This window comes from Manis pentadactyla, chromosome 14 (genome assembly GCF_030020395.1).
Source record: "Manis pentadactyla isolate mManPen7 chromosome 14, mManPen7.hap1, whole genome shotgun sequence".
In the NCBI taxonomy this organism is placed as follows: Eukaryota; Metazoa; Chordata; class Mammalia; order Pholidota; family Manidae; genus Manis; species Manis pentadactyla.
Window position 1 is genome coordinate 80,572,115 of NC_080032.1, and position 25,291 is coordinate 80,597,405.

General features: G+C 38.6%; 2 protein-coding genes across 4 annotated transcripts in view; both read right to left on the bottom strand.

Annotated features, from left to right (window-relative positions):
• Positions 1-25,291, bottom strand: part of LMNTD1 (lamin tail domain containing 1) — a 342,775-nt gene that overhangs the window by 276,489 nt on the left and 40,995 nt on the right. The gene's annotated exons all lie outside the window — the stretch shown is intronic.
• Positions 22,046-25,291, bottom strand: part of LOC130680557 (collagen alpha-1(I) chain-like) — a 45,972-nt gene continuing 42,726 nt past the window's right edge. The window contains exon 3 of the mRNA XM_057491291.1: positions 22,046-22,871. The gene's annotated coding sequence lies outside the window, so the exon portion shown is untranslated. The remainder of the gene's footprint in view (positions 22,872-25,291) is intronic.

The following is a 25,291-nucleotide window of genomic DNA, read 5'->3' on the forward strand; positions in this document are numbered from 1 at the left end:
TGAGATATGGTCTTTTCTCTGAATAAATAACCTATTCATTAATTAACAGAAGTTAAATATAAAAATAGAAATTAGCAGCAGTTTTCTGATTAAAAACTTGGTATCCATCCTTTACATGTAATATGCTTTATGTTTTATCAAAATCCCACTGCAACTAACAACAGGCATTAAGGTTAGATTTCAGCATTTTCATTGTAACCTGATTTATGTCTAACAAGGCCTTATCATTTCCATACCTTTTAACAGGTGATACAAAAGCCAAATCTGGGCTGTTCAAATGATACCAAAGAGCAGCAGCAAATAACTGATCTCTCCCCATCTAGAGTCAACTTAATAAACCGGTAAATTAGCTGAACTGAAATTTTCAGGCTTAATTCATCTTTACATATACACAGACATATTCTCAAACAAGACATCCAGTTATTAAATATCCTTTTGGTAGTAATTCTGCACCTCTGTCTACTTTGCACAAAGATCACAAAGATCACCTGCACTAATTTCTGACATTCTTCATATTCTCAAGACTCCCTTGAGGGGTTCACTAATGACAGTCTAGGCATGAGGAATAAAACTTGGTTTTCCTGCCATTTGACTCTGTGCAACTGTTAAAATTCCCATGGCTCAGATTCAAGTTGTAATTGTTCTATTAGATAAGATTGGAATGGCAATATCTTGCTGGCTTATTCCTCTGAGTATTTCGAGGCATTTTCATTGTAGCAGGAGCTTTAATTGCAATCATGTACAACTTTAAAGAACTTGAGTGAAAAGTTTTAAAAAGCAAAAGATCTTGTTTTTTAATTCCTTAGTGTAATAAAACATTAGTCACATCCCAAACCACCAAAACACCAACTTGATAGACCTCAGCTTATTTTCTGCCAGGTTTGATCATTATTTCTAGAAAAGGGTTCTTACAAATGAAATCATTCATATATTTTAAGACTAGCTGTTGGTTTGAAGATTTTCACTAGTCAGCAATTAAGGTGAAAATCTGGCATCCTTGAATGGTGTTCTCCACCACCAATTATTAATAGCTGTATACTGAAATTGGAACCATTAGACTGCATGGTTTTTCCTATATGCCATCTGTTGATACAGAAAAAGGAAATGTTCTAATTCTGCCCTTCAGTTATGACAATGAAGGAGCCTGTTAATCATTTAAGCAAATCAGCTCACAATTGCTGCCCATAGGGAATCCATGCAAGGGATCTGGAGATGGAGAAAACTAAATTAAATTTCAAGTCTACCACTTATTAATTAAGTGACCTCCATTCTCCAACTCTCATAAAAATAGGGATAGTAATACTCCTACACTGTTATGAGAATAAAATGCTACATGCTCAGCAGAGTTTCTGGCACTTTCTATGCATTCAAAAAGTGATGTTATTATTCTTATAATTTTTCTTTGGTGAATTATTTAACAATAAATCAGTGTAATCCCCCATATCTTTCAAAACCATGGTAGGAATTTAACTCTCATACTAATATACATGTCTACAATTGGGAAAAAATGTAAAGCCCAACTGGCTAGTTTGTCTTCTGAAATGAGTACTTTTATACCTTCCTGGTGAAAATACACTGGTATGTTCCTTCTGAAAAGCTATATGGCAAAATATGTCAAAAACCTGAAATATGCTCACACACTTCAGGTCAGTATCTCCTTTCCTAACAATCTATCCTAAGGTTTTAGTCATAAAGATATTCACTGAGGAACTATATATAACACCAAAGTCAGAAACAACTTGCATATTCATAGTTATGAATGATGGCTCACAGATAGGCTCAAAAGAAGTAAAAATAAAACTGAGACCTTATATATACTTGGAAAGGTAAAGAGAAGGCAGACCAGCTCAGGACCTAAGGAAAAATGTGGGGGTGAGTTTCCAGGGTTTTCTTTTTGCTGGGGAAGCAGTTACCTGTTAGCGCCAACTGTCACAGACAGAAACAAGACACAATTCTGCCTAACCAAAGGACTGCAAGGGGAACAGCCTAGCAAGATAGAAAACTTATAGAAAATAACCTGCACTCTCCCAGCCAACCTGGCCTGAAGGAGGGGGTGCCTGGTGACTGCTCCGCACTTGGTCCCCACCTACACTGCAGCGGGTGAGAGGTGCTTTGTCACTGCTAAGCAGGGGTGGCCGTCCACACGGTCCCCACGGATGCTGGTGGAAAATGGGCATCCCCACTCCCAACAAAGTCAGCAAAGGCTGAGTGGGGACTATTCATCTTGCTGGACTGTAACAAGTACCCGCCCCCCTCCTGGAGGAGCCAGGACCTTGATCCTTGCCTGATGATAACAGCCCCCCACCCTCACAGCATCAGTAGAGGTCACAGTGGGAGCCTGGTCTTCAGACCCCGTGTGGTAGGAACAAGGCCCTGCTTCACACTGGGGTGGTGTTAGCGGAGACCACGTGGGCTGCCCCTCCTACATCAGCAGGGCTGGCGGAGACCAGGTGGAGAGCAGTAATAAGGCACCCATTTCCCTCGAGCCAGGGTGATGTCACTGGTGTCCCAGAGGAGAGCCTGACCCCTATGCCTACTCATCAGTTACAGGGCTCTTCGCTCACCCCCAGGTGTCAACAGAGGCCAAGTGGGGAACCTAGACTTCCCCTACTCCACTGACTATTCCTCTGGCCCAGTGTCAGATAAAGTCTTCTAAACCAGATAGGACCTAGAGTCTCATAATTTAATACTCCAAATGCTAGGATACAATGGAAAGTCCCTCATCATACCAAGAGGCAGAAAAATCTCAACTTGAACAAGAAAAAATAATCAACAGATGCAAACACTGAGATAACACAGGTGTTGGAATTATCTGACAAAGATTTTATAGCAGCCATTATAAAAATACAACAGTTATGAACATGCTTGCAACAAGTGAAAACAATAGAAGGTCTCAGCAAAGAAACTGATGATATAAATTAGAACAAATGAAATTTTTAATTGAGAAAATTTCATCTTTAATTGGCTTTTACCCTTAATCCTTCTTTTTGTAAATTAAGGTATCACTGATATACAATCTCATGAAGGTTTCACATGAGCAACATTGTTTCAACATTCACCCATATTATCAAGTCCTCCACCCCATTGCAGTCACTGTCCATCAGCGTAGTAAGACGCTAAAGAGTCATTACTTGTCTGTCTTCTCTGTGTATACTGCCTTCTCTACCTACCTATATTGTGTATGCTAATTATAATGCCCCTTAATCCTCTTTTCCCTCCCTCTCCACGCACCCTTCCGAACCCTTTCCCTTTGGTAACTATTGATCCCTTCCTGGATTTTGTGAGTCTGCTGCTGTTTTGTTCCCTCAGTTTTGCTTTGTTGTTATACTCCATTAATGAGTGAAGTCATTTGGAACTTGTCTTTCTCCACTTGGCTTATTTCACTGAGCATAATATCATCTAGTTCCATCCATGTTGTTGCAAATGGTAGGATTTGTTTTCTTCTTATGACTGAATAATATTCCATTGTATATATGTACCACATCTCCTTTATCCATTCATCTACTGATGGATCTTAGGTTGCTTCCATGCCTTGGCTATTGTAAATAGTGCTGCAATAAACACAGGGGTGCATATGTCTTTTTGAAACTGCGCTCCTGCATTCTTAGGGTAAATTCCTAGGAGTGGAATTCCTGGGTCAAATGGTATTTCTATTCTGAGTTTTTTGAGGAGCCTCAATATTGCTTTCCACAATGGTTGAACTAGTTTACATTCCCACCAACAGTGTAGGAGGGTTCCCCTTTCTCCACATCCTCACCAGCATTTGTTTTTCCTTGTCTTTTCGATGTTGGCCATCCTAACTGGTATGAGGCGATATCTCACTGTGGTTTTGATTTGCATTGCCCTGATAATGTGGAGCATCTTTTCATGTGCCTGTTGGCCATCCAAATTTCTTCTTTGGAGAAGTGTCTGTTCAGATCCTCTGCCTATTTTTTAATTGGGTTATTTGCTTTTTGGGTGTTGAGACATGTGATCTCTTTATATATTTTGGATGTTAACCCCTTAACAAATATGTCATTTATGAATATATTCTCCCATACTGTAGGCTGGTTTTTTGTTCTGCTGATGGTATCCTTTGCTGTATAGTTCTTTTATTTGATATAGTCCCATTTGTTCATTTTTGTTTTGTTTCCCTTGCCTGAAATGTGTTCGGGAAAAAGTTGCTCATGTTTATATTCAAGAGATTTTTGCCTACATTTTCTTCTAAGAGTTTTATGGTTTCATGACTTACATTCAGATCTTCTATCCATTTCAAGTTTACTTTTGTGTATGGAGTTAGACAAAAATTCAGTTTCATTCTCTTACATGTAGCTGTCCAGATTTGCCAACACGAGTTGTTGAAGAGGCTGTCATTTCCCCATTTTATGTCCATGGCTCTTTTATCATGTATTAATTGGTCATACATGCTTGGGTTTATATCTGGCCTCTCTATTTTGTTCCATTAATCTCTGAGTCTGCTTGTGCCAGTACCAAATTGTTTTTATTACTGTAGCGTTGTAGTAGAGCTTAAAGTTGGGGAGTGTAATTCCCCCAGCTTTCTTCTTCCTTCTCAGGAAGGAAGTTTTGGCTATCCAGAGTTTTTGTGGTTCCATATAAATTTTAGAACTATTCGTTCTAGTCCATTGAAGAATGCTATTGGTATTTTGATAGGGATTGCATTGAATCTGTAGATTACTCTAGGTAGGATGGGCATTGGACTATATTAATTCTTCCTATCCAGGAGCACAGGATGTATTTCCATTTATTGGTGTCTTCTTTAATTTGTCTCATGAGTGTCTTGTAGTTTTCAGGGTATAGGTCTTTCACCTCCTTGGTTAGGTTTATTCCTAGATATTTTATTATTTGTGATGCAATTGTAAATGAAGTTGCTTTCCCGATTTCTCTTTCTGCCAAGAACCAAATGAAATTTTATAACTGAAAAATACAGTAACAAATAAAAACAGAAAAAAATTTCAGTGGATAAGCTCAAAATAAGAATGAAGAGGACAGAGAAAATAAACAGTAAACTTGAAGACAGGATAGAAATAACACAATCTGAACAACAGAGAGAAAACAGATTGAAAACAAATGAACTAAGCCTCAGGAACCTTGTGACCATAACAAAAGATCTAACACTTATGTCATTGGAGTCTCAGAAAGAGAGAAGAAAGAGGCAAGGCTGTAAAAGCATTTTTAGATAATGGCTGGAAATTTCCCAAATTTTACCAAATTTATACATTTTCAAGAATCTGAGTAAACTACAAATAGAAACTCAAAGAATTCCACAATAGGACATATCATAAATTGCTGAAAAGTAAAGGCAAAAAAAAAAATCTTAAAAGCAGCAAGAAACTTACCTATGGAGGAAAAACAATTCTAATGACAGGGAATTTCTCACCAAAAACCAATAGGACTGGTAGGAAGTGGCACACATTTTCTAAGTGCTGAAAGTAGACAGCCATCAACCTAGAATTCTATATCCAGTAAAAATATCCTTCAGTAGTGAAGAGGAACACAAGACATTGTAAGAGGAAAGAAAATAAAGAAAATCTGTTACCAATTTTCTTACCAATGGACTTACTCTAAAAGAATGACTAAAGAAAGTTTGAGAAATAAATAACAAAAGAAGTAATCTTGAAACATCCGGGAGAAAGGAAGGACAATGAAAGAGTTAAAGTATGTGTGAATACAGTAGACTTTTTTCCTTGAATTTTCTAAACTGTGTTTGACTACTGAAGCCAAAATTATAACATTGTTTGATTTGTAAATATATATATATATGTAAAATATATGTATGTAAAAGAATAGACAGAACTCATCCTTTGAGGCCTGCATTACCCTGATACCAAAACTAGACCAAGGCATTACAAGAAAAAAAACTATATCACAAGAAAAAATATAGAATACAATACCTCTTATGAATACAGACACAAAAATTCTCAACAGAATACAAGCAAAATCTAGCAACATATAAACATATTAACAGATTAAGAGGAAAAACCCACATTATCATCTCAATAGATGTATAAAAAGCATTTGACAAAATCTAACATACTTTCATGATTTAAAAAACTCACAGACTAGGAACAAAAGGGAATTTTCTCAAACTAATCTAAGAAAAAAACACAGAGAACATCATATTTAATGGTGAAAGACATTGCTTTTTCTCTAAAAATCAGGAAGAACACAAGAATGTTCACTCTAATCACTTGTACCAATATTGTACTGGAAATTCTAGCCAGGGCACTTAGTCAAGGAAAAGAATGAAAGGAATCCAGACTAAAGAGGAAGAAGGAGAACTATCTACAGATCTACAAATTCAGTGAAATTCCCAGTAAAATTCTAGCTGGATTTTTTTTGGGCAGAAATTAATAAGCTGATTATAAAAGACCATATTTTATAATTTCTTTATATGAAATGTCCAAAATAGGCAAATCTGTAGAGAAAGAAGGTAGATTAATGGTTGCTCATGGCCAGTGAGCTGCAGGAAGGTTTGGGAGAGATGGGAGAAATGGGCTGGAATTGTTAATGGGTATGAAGTTTCTTCTAGGGGGATTAAAATGTTCTAAAATTGATTGTGGTGATGGATATGGTGACTCACTCTGTGAAAATACTAAAAACCACTGAATTATCTACTATGAATAAGTGAATTGTAGTATGTCAACTATATCTGAACAAAGCTGTTAAAAATGTCAATATATATTAAGAATAAAAAATTTTAATGACATATGTAAGTTATATAATGTTAAAAAAAAACAGAAGGCAAAGTTGTTTATTGGTATATGTTCAACTGTATGTTAAGCATATGCATGGAAATCAGTCTGAAAAGATATATGCCAAACCAAGTCTAATGGTTGTTTCTCTGTGTTTTTGTGTTTTAAATTTTCCACAAGTATGAACATTTTAACCAAAACTAAAATTTTTAAACAACAAAAACAACTATAGAACTTACTTTCATTTTAGTAATTTAGTTACTAGAAAATTAATTTGCCTATTAATATATTCATTTACACAATATTTTCTATCTCCTTAACTTGGCAATAGGAATCCCATAACCAATATTCAGTTTTGCATTTCTTTCTCATATCTCACACAATATCTGCTAAGGTAGTTTGTACCTAGTGAATAATCAAGTTGGCTAATTTATTAGACAGCTGACTCTAGCATATTAAGATTTCAGAGACAGGACTCAGTACATGTATTTAAGAATAATATTTCTGCCTCCATGACTTAGAATCTGAGAATAGTCAGATCCAACAGTAGACCACTTAGAAAATATTATTTGCTGTATTGTATTACATTTCAAGTGTTTTCATTTGTGTAATTTGCAATGTCAGATTGGAAGAAAAATATTGCTTGGGAGTATAGATGATCTTTCAACCAACTTTTCTCTTGATACTAAAGAAATAATTCAAGTATTAAATATCAAAATAATCTGCAAGAAGGAAAAAAATAGATTGAAAATAATCAAAATGGTAACAATAGCTAACGTTATTGAGCATTTACTCTATGTCTGGCCTGGTTCCAAGTACTTTCTGTTCATTACTTCATTAAATTATGCCTCAAATCCTAAGAGTTAAGCGTTATTGTATCCCCTTTTTAGAGATAATGAAACAGGTTTGTAGAGTTTAAGTAATTTGTTAGAGTTCACAAAGGTAGAACAAAGCTTCAAGCCCATGTTTGTTTGACTCCAGAGACTGAACTTTAAACCAGAAAGTTATATTTTTTCAATTTGCCAAAAATATGTTGTCTTTAAAAATCACACAATTCAATGAATTCTTTCCTTCCTGGAATAAAGCTGATTAAAGATTCAGAGCTGATGAGTTATAAAACAAGGAGTATTGTTTCTCCTTTCATTATAAATGAAAAATGAGGTATTTTGGAGAGATGCTTTTCCTAAACTTCATTATTCTCGTGATTTTGGACTAGGAAAGGTATTTCCACCCCATTCCAATCCCTTAAGTAAACTTAGGCACCGTGCTGAGTCACACGGGTCCGTCCTGGAGAGTGACTCCTGAACTTCTCAAGACCAATGTCCACTATTCTTCGAGCTCTGCTCTTCCTATGTCTTGTGCCTTAGTTTTTGGTTCTTATCAAACTCCTTCTCTTTATGGAGCTTTCTGCATGGCCACTCAATTTGGACTCTGCACACAAAAGAATCTGCCCTTTGGTGCTATCTGCTAACACTTCTGTTTTACTGAAATATAGTTGATATGCAATATTATATTGGCTTCAAGTGCACAATACAGTGACCTGACAATTATATACATTACTAAATACTCATGGTAAGTGTAGTTATCATCTGTCTACATACCAAGATATTACAATATTACTGACTATATTCCCTATTGCTATAATTTCATCCCCATGACTAATTTATTTTATAATTGAAAGTTTGTACCTTTTTATCCCCTTCATCTATGTCTTCCATCCCCCTGACTCCCCTCCCATGTGGCAACCACCAGTCTGTTCTCTGTGTTTATAAGTCTATTGGTTTTGTTTGTATGCTCATCTGTTCTGCATTTTAGATTCCACATACAAGTGAAATAATAAATCTCTTTCTCTCTCTGACTTTTCTGAAGAAAACAAAACCACTAATTCTAAAAGATATATTTGCACCATGTTTACTGCAACATTATTTTTAACAGCCAACATACAGATGCAACCCTAAGTGTCTCTCAATAGATGAATGGATAAATAAGATGCAGTATATAATTATATATAATGGAATATTACTCAACCATAAAAAATGAGTATTACTTGCCATTTGAAACAACATGGATGGACTTTGAAGGCAGTACGGCAAGCAAAATATCTGCTAACACTTTGATAAATGACTCCTCACTTGCTTCCTGCCTCTGGGCCCCCTGGGCCCCACATTCACTAAACCACACACACACACACACACACACACACACACACAGTGCAAGGAAGGAGGGTCTGACCAGAAAAGGCAGGCCATGCTAACAGAAACAGGCAACATGTACTTCCCTCCAGCAAAACCTTTCTAGGTCAGATTCATAGAGATTGAGGCATTATTTAGTAGACATAAATATTAGAAGAACTAAAAGAATTTCTCAGTGCCTGGTGAGACAACCTCTGGGTTCAGGGAAATCACAGAACAAAAAAGGAGTCTTCAAAAATCCAGTCAAATTCTGCATATTTATCTGAGAAAAAAATTCCAGGGAAGAAATTCTTAAACAACTTTCATTTCGAGATCTGATCATGTACTTTTCAGAAAGAATAGTCCACAGAAAGACAGTTTCAAATAAGCAGAATCCAACTAAGACACCAGGGGGGGACTATGTGAAGTGAATGAAACCAGATGAAATAAAATTTTAGGATGTGCCAGCAGTGCTTATTAAAGAAGGAAGCAGAGCAAGAGGAGAGGTAGGTAAAAAGAAAAATTAAAACACACACACACACACACACACACATACAGGAAGGGAGGGAGGGAGGGAGGAAAAAACAAACTATTCAGTCTAGTGAGGAAGATAGGAACTTTCTGCCAAAAATATTTCGGTAACTGAAATTCCATTAGTTCCATTAGTGTTTCTAGCAAACGAGAATGTTCCTTTCTCTTTTTGCTCCATTATTTCGTTCCCACTCTGTGAATCTCACCTCTTCCTTCAGACGTCATGATTAGCGCTCTCCGTCACTGTGACACTTAACATCTGTACTTATGACCTTGGGTTCTTCTTGCCTAAACATCAGCAGCTGCGTACTGCCTGGTCCCCCTCCCTGACCCCCGCTACCTGCTCCACACCTCCCCAGTGCTAAGGCTCCCTCCAGCACAGGACTATCACACCACTCACCCCATTTACAAAGACCATGAAGTCCAAATCGGCCTGGCCGGTAAAGCCTTCCACAATTTGGCTTCAACCCATGCTTTCAACCAACCTTGTTTCTTAGCTCTTTGCTTCTAATTAATGAACTTAAATTTTGATGCCAAACAAGCATTAATGCCCACTGAGTCCCAGACATAACTTCAGCAATGAACTTAGGGTCATATTAAAGATGCACTTGCACTTACTCAGACCCTTTCTCCAGAGAAGCTGAAGAAGGGGAGGTGCTGTAACATATAGAGCACTTATGAGGTGGCATTAGAATCGTATGTATGTGAGGAGTGACTTCAGGTAATACTATTCATTGAGCTTTGTACCAAAACTGATGGGAGAATTTTCCAAGTACATCTTTATTTGTTTACAATCCCCTTTTATTCTGATCCACCCATGGCTGGACAAACTAACCCTCTTCTTTAAGGAGCAGACTTGGGTAGACAGGAAATATGAGACTCTGATCATGCTAAATCAGGTTACTGTTGCGATGAAGTTAGCCTACAGTTTGTATTTGGGCTTACGGAGTGGGGTTGGGGGGGGTCCACCAAGCCCTCTCTTGCATGAGAGAACTCACCTATCAAAGGTCCTGTCAGATCGGTTAGCCAACAAGGGCGTCAAGGAAATTTACTTTGATGAACACAAACAAGCATTTTCCACAATCACCATTATTTATATAATCAAATGCTATGTGAAATGTAGAACCTGAATTGTGATTTAACACTAGCGATTTCCATAGAGTGTTCAAAAGGATGAATCAGTAGACCCTCCAATTGAACATGTAATAGCTTTTAATAACTTAGGGGTTTCCTCAATTATCTGAGCTAAAATCAAAATTGAAGAGTAAAAATTATAAGGTTCTCCACAGAGTTTACTGTAAAGCAAAGAATATACCCATAGCAAACAAATTGTCATTGGTTTACATAAACAAGACATTATATCTGATCCAAAAAGTAGTAACTCAAAAAAGGAAATAAAGGGATTTGCTTTGCATTCTAATGTAGATACACACTTAATGACATTTAAAAAATTGACTATTGTTTAGGCTGTTTTGCACTGACAAGGAACTAACAAACCCCTGAGCCAATATAACTTACTGTCTCCCCTACATATTAGATTCTTCCATTTTGGAGCTAAAGCAAAGAAGAAAGAATGTTTGCTTTTAACATAACTCTAAACCAGTTCAAAAGATTTTTTACTTAAAAAATATCTTTAAACATTTAAAAGTATTTGTCATAAAGATTAAAATGTTACTTGAATTAAAGTCGAACTTATTTATGTATGTAGACATAACCATTATCTTCACCACATGATTTTATATTCCCTTTTTAAAAACAGGCATTTTCTACTCTTGTAATACCAGTGTATATGACAGGCTACCAAAGAGCTGTTCTTACAACTCAAATAACTGGCCATAGTGTTGACTTAATTTCATCCCTCCCACTCCAAATTCTTCTGAGTATGTGCAATCATGTGGTTTTATTTACAGTCTCCCCCTCCTGCACCCATAGATCACTATGACTTAAAAGTATGGCTTTATGTTTTTCCTGGAAGTAGCATAATTACAAAGAGTAGCAGAGAAAAACATACCAATAACATCGCTATCGTTTTAGTGACCATCTCTTACGACACTGACCCCATTTGGCTTGGTGTTACCATTGTTTTATTTAAACATAGGTGTGTTGTATCTTGCTTATCTTCCTATCGTTCATAACACTTAGCTGTGCACATTGTAGGTGCTCACTAAGTATTTGTTTAGTGACTAACCAAATAAATGAATAACTAATGACTGCAGATTTACATCTACTCAGAAGAGTGGAATGTGGAACAAAACCACCTATGCTACCTTTCAAGGAGGAAATGAAAAACTAGATTCTAATGGAAATAGTTTGGATTTCAGTATGATGGAAAGGTCATCAATAATAATAAAAGTCCTTCATTAACTTTACTCTCAAAATCACACTGAAGAGAAAAAGAAGTCTGAGTGTGCCTCTTAAATTTCTTAGCTTTTTGTTATTCCAGTGAAGAGTGAATGACTTACAGAGTTTGGGAGGTTTTCAGAGTTGAAGTCTTGGAGAGAGTTGTTTTAACACTGAAGTACATTCTCTAATCCCTTCTTTATACACACATACACATATACAAATAAGATGCTACATCTGCAGACATGCTGGAGTACCTCCTAGTGTAAGCCTGGCCCTTAGATATGGGTGCTTCTTAGGATTTTGTCTTTGACCCACCCCTCTACCTACTCTTCATGTTCTCTGACTGCTGATATTCATTCCCATGGTCTAGACTCCCATCTATATGCTCAGAACTTCTAAATCATTAACTCTAACACTGACCTTGTCTCAAACTTCAAATGTATTTATCCAGCTGCCTAGTAATATCTTTACCCGGATATCTCTTACTTTTCTAAATTCAAAACTTTCAAAACCCATCTCTCCGCTCTCTAATTCACACCAATAAAACAGACTAAGTATCTTCTCTCATTTTCTAATAGCACTTCCATCTAGCTAACCACAAAAGACAGAAACCTAGAATTTCTCCTAGGCCTGGTGTTGGAAAACTACAGCCCATGGATCTGTTTTTTGTGAATTAAGTTGTTCTGGAACACTGCAATGCTCATTTGTTTAAGTATTGTCAATGGCTTCTTTCACACCACAATGGCAGAGTTGAGTGCAATAGAGGTTAGATCGCCCACAAAGCTTAAAATATTTGCTATGTGGCCCTTCACACAAAGGTTTGCTGACCCACCCTTTCATATTATTCCTCCTCTCTAAAAAGGCAAAAGCTGCCTATTTTATTCTCCTATGTGCTTCTCAAAGTCACCCCTACCACCTCTCAGATGGCCTCTCAACACTTCTTACCTGGACGACTACAACTTCCTAACCCCACTCCTCACCTACCACCAGAGTGATACACCTGAAACACAATCTGATCATTACACTGTTGACAGACAATGCTTTTGGGGTCTCTAGAATTTCTGCACATCTTGTAAGCAGAGTTACTGACTGCTTTTCCAAGAATATTTGTATAGCAAACATCCTCAGAAGATACAGTGTCTCCTCTCAGGACAAAGAGCAGATTTGTTTGCTGTCAAGTATAATAAAAATATCTCACTCCAGGGCAAGGGTTGGACAGGTTTCCATATATCTCCCTTATAAAATATTAAGGAATCCTGAGCTTAGGGTTTTTCTTGGCTGTGATATGAACCCAGTGTATGCACACCTTCCTGTTTCCACCATGGAACTTAAGGGCCAGGAAAATCAAAATGAATTTGAACCTCACCTGCCTGCTGTGCCGTGATTGACAGAGTCCTTTGTTTTGACACGAGAGTCCAGTGTCCATGCATTCATGAAACTGGAGCAGCCTAATTTGTTAGCCTGCAAGGAGATTAAAATCTCAGAACCTTCCCAGCTCGTGACATTTAGCCCCTTTGTATTTCTCTCCCTCGCCTGTAGACTGAAGTCCAGGTGCCTGAGTCCTCAGTGATGTAAGTGAGCCTGTCTCTCTAGCCCCATCCCCTACAATTTCCCTCCTCACAATGTTTCCTCATGGTCCATAGCTGATCATAGCTCTTCAATCAGTACATTCTATTCTGTGTCTTCCCATCTTTGTTCTTGTTGTCCCTTCTGCCTGAATTGCCTTCTAATCGCCCCAACCACACTTTTTACCCCCTTCCCCACCCCAGCCTTCCTTAGCCTGCAACCTCTTTTTCATACCATGAACACAGTTCAGACATGATCCCAATCTAAGAACATCCATCCATCCATTCATCAATCCATCAATCCATCCATCCATCCACCCGTTCCTCCCTAGCTGACCTCAGAGCTCCTCCTTTGGATTCCCAGAGCACCCTGAGAACTCAGTCGTGGTCCTCAACACATCTTTGGAAGTGTCCACTATGTGTCTGTCTCACCCATCAGACTTTGAGTAACTTGAAGAGACAGTATCTTCTGCATCTTGATATTCCCAGCACCTCATTTTAAGCCAGCACTTGTGGGTGCTCAGGAAATCCTTGTTTTTCTGATTGGAATTGATATACACTAAACTGATGAATTAGCCCTAATGCCCTTAATACTAACTTGGGAGAAAAAATAATCCTTATCATTCATATTCTTAAATAGGGAAAATTGCTTTCCTGCTTCCTTTTTAAACACTACTTTCCCTTTTAGAATATGATTTATTAAGACTTAAAGCCTCCAAAGGAGGTAAGAATAGAAGAAAATATTCTATAGAGGCTTGACATTTTTTCAAATCTAGTTTTATTCCCCAAGCCATATTGGATATCAAATGACTCCTGTTATCAGTAAGAGAAAAGAAAAACAGTCTAATTCTTTAACACTAAGCACTTGAGGAATGTACTGAATAATGCCAGAGAATATGGGCCACGTGGATAGCCTCAGCATGGCCTGAGTACACTGACTCATGGGGAAACCTGCTAACTACAGGAAATATTTTCTAGTTTTTAGTTAACTGGATGGGACAAGGTGTCCCACCATTGCAGGAGGTGGGGACAATACCACCATCAGATTTTTCAGGACCATCTTATGTGGAGTGAGTGATAAATTCATTTTGGAAAGCACAGAGATCTGCCACCGGACCTTTTAGAACACCCCCAGATTCACTGTTGATAGCACTCACTGAGTTAATAAACTCAATTGATTGGTCTAGGGAAGGTTTATGCTTTTCAAAAAAATTAAAAAGAAAGGAAAAGGAAAAGAAGGGTTGAGAGAAGGGACCCTTGTTGGCATCCTAGGTTTTTAAAGGCTCCTTTATATGGTCTCACTGATGCAAATAAAATAATGCCAGGCAATGCAGTTTCTTATCTAGAAGCCCTGATAACCTGAGGTTTCCGGATAATCTCTGAAAGCTCAAATGAACCCATCCACAGTGCAGCTGGGTAGATGCATTGCATTCCAACTAAGGGATGTAATGTCTAATGAAACTTGGCAACATTACCCCCCACTGAATATTTTATTGAGTAAAGTATTTATACACACTCTGAGGAAAAATCTTTCCTCAGAACTTTGCATTGACTCCAGATAATATAATCTCTGGTCTCTCTGAACCTAGGTTATGAAACTTGGCCTGACAATTCAACCACTCCTAGAACTGCTGTAATCAAAGATACTGCTTTTTTTAATGTGGTGGTAGAAAAGGGACATGCTCTGCCTTCCCTTCAAACTACATTACAAAGCCAAAAAGATGCCCCCTCCCAAGTCCAAAGGTAGAGCTCTAGACTGAGTAGAAATCCTTACTGTAACAGGACAACCGCTTCGCAAAAACTAGCTCATCCTTTTCTGAATCCTTTGTTTACTACTAGTGGAGAGTAGTGTGTCAAATTACATAAATACAACCCACTGACATGTTAATGAATTAATAACCTGAGAAATATTTAGACTTCATATGAGTGGAAGTAATTACAGAATTTGAAATATCTCATTGAAACACTATGCTACAAAAACTTACAGAGAATATTTACTAGGAAAACGTAGTCATTATCTTCAGTGAAAACTTTGATATTGAATAGAAAGTCTAAAAATTCCTCATCTCTTGGCTTATAAAATGTTACGGTAAGCATATCTTTTTAAAGACAGCAGGAAAAAACTTTCAATAAGTTTATGGCCAAAATAAAAGCTTATCTATTTCAAAAGATATTGATAGTGAAACACATATACACAAAACGTTTTTGTCTATTTTCTAAAATCAAAATTTTATGAAGGAAAAAGTTCAGTATCCTGAAAACTAATGTGCTTCTCATCAAAAGTCTAAGTGTACAGGTGCTTAGTGAGGAAATACATTCAAAATAGCCAGAAAGTAGCTTTCCATGTTGACAATGCAAGATTACTGCAATGTTTGCAAAAGTGAATTGCAACAGAAGGAGACTTGCCTATTTAATTCGTTGGTGTTAATTTCTCCCTGAAATCAAGGGGATTAAATTCATTTTCATCAGATTTTAGTGATAATCCTGAAGAATTTATTAGCCCCTTTCCAGCATGGCTTTAAAAGTACTTACTGTTTTCTTTCTAGGTGCTCTGAGAGTCTAACAGAACACCAGTGTAAAATCACCACTCTCTCGGTCTTGGATCCCTGGGGCAGCTACAGGCAGATCTGTTGTGCTGTTGTCCCAGGCAGCGGCTGTGCTTAGAGTCACAGTGGGAAATGTTGTCCATTTAACTGGGCATGGTCAACCACATCAGGGGTGAGTAAATAACAGGCAAGTGGACTAGCCACTGCATTCAAAACATTTGTTGTATCAAAGTCTGAGTTGTATGAAAGTCTGGCTCAAGTGTGCTTCTTATAATAGACAAAGAAAAATACCCAGATGGTATCTGGCTAATAAAGGCATGTTGACAGTTGAAAAATCTGCAGTCTATTCTGCAGATGACTACCCATCTCCCTGCCTACCTTCTTCTTTGTTCTAAGGACAGACCATTTAAAGATAAAAGTTTTGGGCCTGTGGGGATGCATGATGTGAAAGGCTGTTTTCATGTTGGTAGTTCTGCTGTCTCCGAGATACTGTTTCTCTGACTCTTCGCAGCTCTTTGTTTTCCTCTCAAGAGTTCTACTAGATTGTACATTAAATCTCAGTATGTTGATCTTTTTCACAGCTTTACTTCAGAGACTCATTTTACATTTAAATTCCTGTCGTAGTTGCATCCTTTGCTTGTTGGTTATCATTACAGCATTTTCTCCAGTGAAGATTAAAAGCATATGCATTTCAGCACTCCTCTGAGAATGCTCTTCTTTGAAGTGCGGTCCTACTCATTCCAAAGGAGGGGTTTTAATGACAAGGCTAAGTCCAAAGCAAGGAGTTAAAGACTTGCAAATGACCCATAAGAAACTAGAAAAATATCCTATTTATAGTCAGTGTTGCAGATAGAACAATTTGGTGTTTACTTCTATTTTTCATGACAAAGCAAACACAAATGTAAATTAGACCTTTGTTTCTTATAAGAAAACCAGTGGCTGTCTATAGTTAAGACCCGTATGTTTTGATTTGATTCGAACCTGAAAAACCTAAATTGATAACTCAAATTAAAAATTCCAGCTATGGATAACTTTTTTAAAAAATTTCTTCACATTACTGGCATGATTTAAGAATGCCTAGTTTCTGTCCAGTTGGCTGGAAATGTTCAAAAGCAATGATAACAATTTTCATCCTTAATAGAAGGACTCAGTCCAGGTCTTGTCACCAGATCATCAAATCTGCTTATCCAGGTTTATCTGTCTAGATTCTTGTCTCTAAATGCATTTGAATCTAAGCCACTCACAGGACTGACATATTTTATGTTTGCAGATTAGATTATTCTGCTGTGCTATTAAAAAATTATCTTTGATAAAATGAGATTGGATGATTTCTAGTCTTTTAAGTTCAAATTCCTATGTATTAGAATTCTCCAAGGAAACACGTTATCATTTTCATTGGTAGTATAGTTTATGGTTTATGAGTGCCAAAACCTGGAGTTCTTGATCATTTCTGCAGTAATGACTGATGCTTTCTGCTGTCATTCAAAACGAGGAACACAATGGTACTGGGATGGGAAAGAGCACAAGCTGCGGCAGGTACAAACAGAGAAATACCAGCGGTATCCTAAGCAAAAACTTTCCAATTATCTATTGTTACTAAGTTGAGGTGGAAATGAATTGAGAGCAGCAAATACAGGTGTGACATGAATATGGGGACTCAAAATAGAAAAAGGGAGAAATAAGTAGTCCTTCCAACTGGGTTGCGATACAGTAAATATCCCCATTTTCAAAAGAAGCTGAACTTCCAAAGAACCACATGATCCCACTGGTGTTTTCCTAGGAAGTTGTTAGGGGAAAGAAGGAAGCAGAAAACGGTCAGTATTCTAGTGATAACTGAGTCTCTGATGTTATATACACAGGAAATTTAACTGAACAGAAGGCTGAGTGAGAGAACAGAGGTTTTCATATCTGTTCAATTAGCTTGATAATTTTAATAGTGAAATACACTATGTTTTCATATAATTTTCAGTTTTATTATAAATATAAATATACGGGACATATATTCTCCCACGTAAACACCACACTCTTCATGGTAACGATTACTATGGGTGTGGGATGGTGGAGGAATTCCACTTTTTAATTTGTATAGTTTTGTACTGTTGGATTTTTTCATATGCGTGTATTTTATGCAATAGAAAGTATATGTTTCCTTCATAAAGTAGGATATGCCCAATCCTTAAAAAAAAAAATCTGACCATCCATGCTAAGAATTAATTTAGGCTGAGCTAGACATTTGTGGCAAGTTTAGTAACTAAAACTTGTTAACTTTAGCTATTTAGTGGATTTTTCTCTACAACAAATCATTTTAAGGTGAAATTCTAACATAATATGGGCAGGTAATATACTGTTTCTAATGTTACTGACTTTTTTTTTTAAATTAATATAATTGCAGCCCAGGATTTAACTCAATCACTGCCTGCCAGGGGATATATGATCCCAATACAGGGTTTACCAATTTCCCCTAGAACATGCCAGAGGCAAGAACTTCAGGGATTTCTTTCACTTTGTACTTTGGCATTTCTCAGTAGGACACAAATGATGGAAAATACATGTATGTGGGCACAGAACCTACAGGACTCAAAACTTACAATATTCAAGATACAGGCTGAGCTAGGGATTAAAGTTACTGTAGGCAGCCACTTCTATCTTGGCAGCCACTTTTATATCCTATCTCCTCTCAAAAAATAATCTCCATCATATCTTCCACCCTGGTCCCAGCCACCCGGCTAGCCATTTCATATACATCTTGTATACACTGCATGTAAAATGTAATTCACTTGGACTCTCATCTTTCAAAAGATGCCGAGATTGGATTTTCCAGGAAACAGATTCTAAAACAGAAATCTGCACAGAGGATGTTTTTACAGGGTGTGTTCTTGGGGTCAACATCTGTGAAAAGGTGAAGGAAGCAGGATGGGGGAGAGGAAGCACTTGGGCTGCGGCGGAGTCCCAGGCCAGTCCTCATCCAGTCCTACAGCAAACTCTGGGGGTGGAAGGGCCCTTCTAAGTCGTCCCAAGTTGAAGCAAGGTCGGGCATTAGTCGCCCGAGTTAGCAGACACTTAGCAGCTGACTGTTGACTTTCTGGTGCTGGCGCTGGTCTGAAAGGAGCCGCCTTGCCCCAAGGGCTGCCCCTGCCTGCCCACTCCGGGCAGCTGGGGGAGGGAGCGCTCCCTCCCTGCAGGGCAGACCTGAGCAGTGCCCCGTAGCACCTGGTGCACTAAACATACCAACCTCTTTCTACAATAGAATGTTAGCCCTTATTAGAATAATCACTTAGCTGAGACTCTTATTCTGTTTGGCTCATTTGGACACTCTTAATATGCTACCATGCAAAAATACTCGAGTTCATTCATTAATTCATTCCATTTGGTTCCATTCACATGTGAGTACCTACATTGTGAAAAGTCTGCTTAGCTCTGGTGATACAAGAGTGGATAAGCCACAGTGTGGAAAAACAAGTCATGCTACACAGTAATTACTGAGCTTTAACTGTGTGGCAGGTTCTGCACACCTCATTTAATTCTTTAACAATCCCGTAAAATAAATTCAATTTTTGTCTTCATCTTTTAACTAGGAGGAGTCACGATTGGAGGAGTTCTGTAACTTTCCCAAGGTTGCTCAGCCAATAAGGTTGGAGCAGGGTTTGAACTCCAACAGAATGATTCCAGAACTGGAGCCACTAATCACCAGGCCTGGAGAGTTAGAGAACATCATGCAGACGGAGACACTGACAGCAGCTTTGGGTGACCATTAGGATTATCAAGGTGAATGAGGGTAACAGAGCATTCTAGGCGGAGAGACTACCACAGACAAAACAAATAAGTGAGGTGGAACCACAAGTCGTTCAAGGTTACTAGAGCATAAAAGTGCAAAGCAGGGAGTGGCAGGAGGTAAAATGGAGATGGAGATGGGGCCAGGCCATGGCGAGCCTGCTACCGCACGCTAAAGAATGTGTGCTTATTCCTAGGGGAAAGGAAGCCATTCAAAGGTTTAAACAAAGGGAAAACAAGTTGAAATTTGTGCTTGGAAAGACCTTTCTAGTAGTGGGGTATTTGAGGTGCAATGCCTTACTGAAGACATGAAATAGCCATCGAGGAAGGAGGAGGAGAGAAGACACCAAGACGGCTGGAGCTGACTGAGTCTTTGGTGTTACTGCTAACACAAGAAACTCAGAAGGACCCTTCAATGGATGGATTGTCATGAGGAAAGGCTAGAGGATAGGTGTTTTATGTTTGTATTGTGTTTATGGAGATTACAGAACATAATATAGCTACTGGGCAGTTGGACATTCAAAAATGAAGTGCAGATGAGAGGAGCGGGCTGGATATAGTTTGGAGACTTATTAGAATGTAAGTGGTAGTTAAAACCACAGGGATAAAATGGCACTGTGAATGTTTTCCACATTGAGTGTGGAAAATAAAAAGAACAGTGGACTGAGGGCCACACCTTAAGGAAGAGCCAGCAGAGAACAGTCTACAAAGAAAGATGAAGGGCTTAGAGAAGGAAGAGGGGTGTGCAGTGCTACAGAGAGCGCTTTACAGTGAAGAGAGCAGCCCCCTGTGTCAAAGACATGGGCTACATCAGATAATTCCAGTGCTGGAAAGCACTTAGGCAGTTTGGCAATGCGTGAGCCACTCCTGACCTTTCCCGGAGTGCCCCTGGGAAGTCAAGAGGGTAGCATTCTATTGCCCTGAGTTGGAAATGTGAAAGGGAAGGAAGGGGGCAGACCTACATGATGTTGAGAATTAGTCCAATAAGGTTGAAGGGAAATGAGAGCAAAAGGGGAGCTCCAGGGGACCCAGGGTCAGAGTCATTAAAAAAACAAAAAACAAAAAACACAATTTCTAGAAACTGATATATGTCAGATGACAGGGAGACAAAAATGATTGAAATCTGGTCCTGCCTTCAAGGGACTCATAATCTAGTGCAAGAGACAGAAACATGAATAGCCACAGTAAACTGTGAGGTGACTGGGAATAGCAGTGTCATCAGAGAACCACAGGAAGAGGGAGGAGAAAGCCCTTGACTCTGTTTAGAGGTCACGGAAGTGGGCGAATCAGCAGATCAACAGATGATGAGCAGAAAAGGACGCAGCTGTGGAACATCCATTGAAAGGAACGTGTAGCGTGGCTGAGTGCAGGACACTGGTGGAGGCAAGAGATGATGCTGGAGAGGTCAGACCGAGTTCAAAGGCCAAAGGGCTTTGTTTGCCACATTAAGGGTTTGAACTTCCTCTGCTAAGGGATGAGGGAGCTTAATGACCAAGTCATATGAACACCTGTGCTTTATACACTGGTGAGAGAGAAGAGGGTGACTTGGAGGAAGAAATTCAAGAGTTAGGAAGACCATCTATGAGGACACCATCACCTATGTAGGAGGAGAGACTAATGCAGCAAGGATGGGAATGAAGAAGAGGGATAGATTTTAAAGAAAATAAGACATAGAATTCATAGAATATGATTATATTAATGCAGGGGGTGGGGGTGGGGGAACACTAAAAGATCATTTCAGATTTCTAAATTGGTGGCTGGATAGATGTCATTGAATTAACTGAAATGTAGAGCCTATAACAAGAAAGTATTAAAGCTTATAAAATACAGTGTTTGAACCTGAGATGTCTGTGTGACATCCAAGAGCATAAATGTCCAAATACCCGGTAAAACATGCATGGGTGGGGCTGGGGGATGAGTGGGATTCGGAAGTAGACAGTCAATGGATGGTATTTAAAGCAGGAGAATGAACACAGAGAGGAGAAGGGCCGAGGACAGAACCCTGGAGAATGCATATGTAAGGGACTACAGAAGTGGAATGCATTTCAACCAGCCATTGTGGGAAATTTAAGAGTGAGCAGGCCACAGAAAAGTATGATGATTATTACGTGGCATTGAGCTTGGCCTACAATGGAAAACTTAATTTTTGTAGGGATTCTATCCACAGGCTGTATGAATTTTTAAAACATGAGTTTATAAACCTTTTTAGGTTACCTAAAAGCTGAACTGAACCACAGTGGGGAGCTTGCTGGGCATGTAATTCAGGAGAAACTGATGTCAAGAGATTTGACGGTACAATCTTTTTGTTGTAAAAATATAACTAAATTTTGGAAAATAGGGAGAATCTTCACATTTCCACCATCTACACTACCTGTGTCTCAAGTACTTTACTGCCCTCCACGTGAAATACATAAATGCAACCATAATTTGCAGTTGATAGCAAATGATCAGCTATCCTTTTATTTTAATTCAACATTATAATGTAAGCATTTTCCATTGTAGCACAGCTATTATTATTAATCTTTGGGTTCTTAAAAAGTATTTCAAATTATAATTTTGGGATACTCCAGATCACAGATTAAGATCCCCATCTTCGTGAAACCAAAGAAGAGGATTGTGAAACTTCAAAATTATCAAGAATGAAGATTAAAGAATGACTCAATTTTGTCTTATTGTTAAGAGGCCCATGGTATTCTGGTTTCTCTTATCTAGATATTGCAAACATCACTCTTCCCTTTTGCCAACTGCATGTCTCAACCATTTGAACTTAGGGATATTAACATAAATTTGTTCAGAGTACAGATGAAATCTCTATCTAGTGAGTTCAAAGATACATCACATGGGTCTTCCTCCACTCCCAAGCCCAGGGCCTCACTAGAAGATGGAACTAAGAAGATACTCTATATATCCTTACCATAGATATAAGACAAGAAAGTTATAAAATTTCATTGGTTCTCATTTCTCTACCCAGGGCCAGAGGGTATCTCTTACTTTATTCTGTGTTGGAAAAGACTTATTTTAAGTGTGCTGAAACCCTGGATAATTTAGTGAAGTGAGAATTTATTTTATATCATTGCTCACAAGAATGGATCAAAAGACGTATGAAGAAAAATTCTTATTGTTCAAGTAAGATTTAAAGATGTTACAAAATTTACAAAAATTAAAACACATTCAGAATCTTGAGCCTGTGTTTTTGATGCTGAGTGAGTGCTGGGTTAATAGATCTTTAGAAGCATGGTCTTGATCTGTGACCTGGAGAAAAGAAAGGAAAACAATAACATTCAGGAAGTATAAGGATGGGTGCCTGCTGGACTGGTTCTGTGGTCAGCCTTTAGGTAAGACAGCCAACGTCTCTGTTCCATAGCTTTCCCCCTTTCAAAACCACATATTGACAGCACGCTTGGAAGTTGTTGGTTGAACTCTGTATAACGCTGTCAGTGGAACAGTTTTATTATCTTATAACGTTGACCTTTCTTCATAAGGTTGTTTTAAGAATCACAACTTTATATGGGATTCTATTTCACAGCCCTCTGTCTTTATGTCCTAAGTTGTCAGCTGATGCCTGTGGAGCTCATGCTGAACAAAATAGCTCTCCGTGTTGTACTGCACTGCGTCATCCTGACATAGGGGCAACCGCCTGTGGCTCCCTTCGCCCAGTGAGTGTGCCTTACTCTTTTTGTCCTGTTGTGCTGTATTGGCTAACGTATCACGTTGTCATAGGAGGTCTTGTAATCTTTTACCAAACAATGTCATAACTGGAATATACTCATTTTCCTACAGACGCAGTTCAGAAAACTACCCTGGCCATTCATCACTTTAAGTCATCTGTAGGCAATACTTAACCATCCAGGTACCACTGATGTAAGAAAGAAACAAAACTGATTCCCGTAAAAACTAATACATTCCTGTTTCCCCTTTTCTCTCCAGTGCAGATCCTGACATGCATCTCAGCCTTCAGTGAACTGACCCATTTCCTCAACACTTGGTTCTCTCAGGACTCAGCTCATGCCTCTTCAAGTCTTTAATAATATTAAATGCTGTTTCTCAGATTTCTTCTAGAGCAATGCAGTATTTCAGCGTAAGGCTAATCTTTCAGTAACCCAATGCCTTGAGTAAAGGCCTTAACCTGCACAAATACTCTTAGCCAACTGTGATTCCGACAGCCTGATTGCATTTTTCCAAAACCTTGTACAGTCTAAGAAAAAAAATATCACACGCTATGTGCTGGGCATGTCAGAGACCAAACTTGCATAACCTGTGGAAGGAAGGCCTTTGGGGAAGCTCTTGGGAGACCGGAGAGAACAGACCTTTGTTTGTCAAGCTCCAAGATAAGGACTGACACCCTTACACCTATTTTGTTTTTTTCTCCCAACCTGGGAGTGGGTGGCAAAGATTAGGGTCCTTCCTAAACCAAAAGAGACAAGGCCAAACACTTCCACCATGAGAAGCAATCATTTTGGTGAGAGCATTCTCTTCGGATGGCCCCCATTAAACAACAGCATGAAGCAAGAAGGGTCTTGGGTTATGGGGAAAGTTTACCAACTTCAGTGTTACATATAAAGGAAAAAGCCTTTGAACAACATTTAAAGGCAAAGTTTTTTGAGTTTGGACTATGACTTTTTACATTGTTTGCTGCATATTCCTATTCAAGATCTTAAAACACATGAAAAGTTAACTATCCTATTGTAATACCAGCTGTGAGAGGAAAATTCACCACTTTCTACCAGGAAGATTAAAGGCTGTTTCTAGCAAGGCAAAAACCAGTTATTAAAGTTTTCTAGTTAAATAAAGACTGTGTGTTACTGGCAATGTGTGAGCAATTAGCTCCTGCCATCATACACAAGATACATAAAGTGGGTTGTAGAAGTGTGGGCAGGGGCCTGAGCAGGGCCCTATTTATCCCCACTTAAACTCATTTTCCTGCCTTTCAGGGCTAACATCTATCCCAAGACACCCCGAAAGGGGTGCAAGGAACTTCAAGCCCCCTTTCACAGAGAATCAGTGTGGGTTCAGGATGTGGCAGTGCTTCAGATCTTTGCTCTATCACTCACTGGCTGAGGATCTTGAGCAATTCACAGAACCTGTTTGAGCAACAATTCCCCCTTCTGTAAAACAGTGGGACTACTACTACTCGGCAGGATTACTGGCATATTCAGTAATAATATATACAAAATATCTGGCATATAGCAGGTTTGAATATATGATATGTATTAACAAATATGTTAATATGTATAACAAATATGTGTAACAAATCTCCACATTTCTCCCTAAATACACATATACAATGGGATGGGAGTGAGAAGAGAATGGAAGAGTGGGGAGGAAATGGGGTAATAATCCTATGCCATTGAGAAGGGGGAGGCCTGTAGGAACATGTTGTGATTATCGTTTCACCATTCCAAGTGTAATCTAGAACTCACCCGAGCTATAGGTTTTACATCAAGAGTCAGCTTCCACTCACAGGGATGCATCACTTTAACTTCCTGGAGAATGGGCAAGAAATCTTCTCCAAGGGGAAGAGAGAAGGAGAGATTGCCCATCAGCCATTCACTGCAGCTGACCAGTCTGGGTCCACTTGGCTGAGCAACCCCCTGCAAATTTTTGCAAGAGCTTTCGTGATCCAGCCATAGAATGGAAAGAAGTGAGATCGTGAAGGGGAGCGAGCAGGTGAA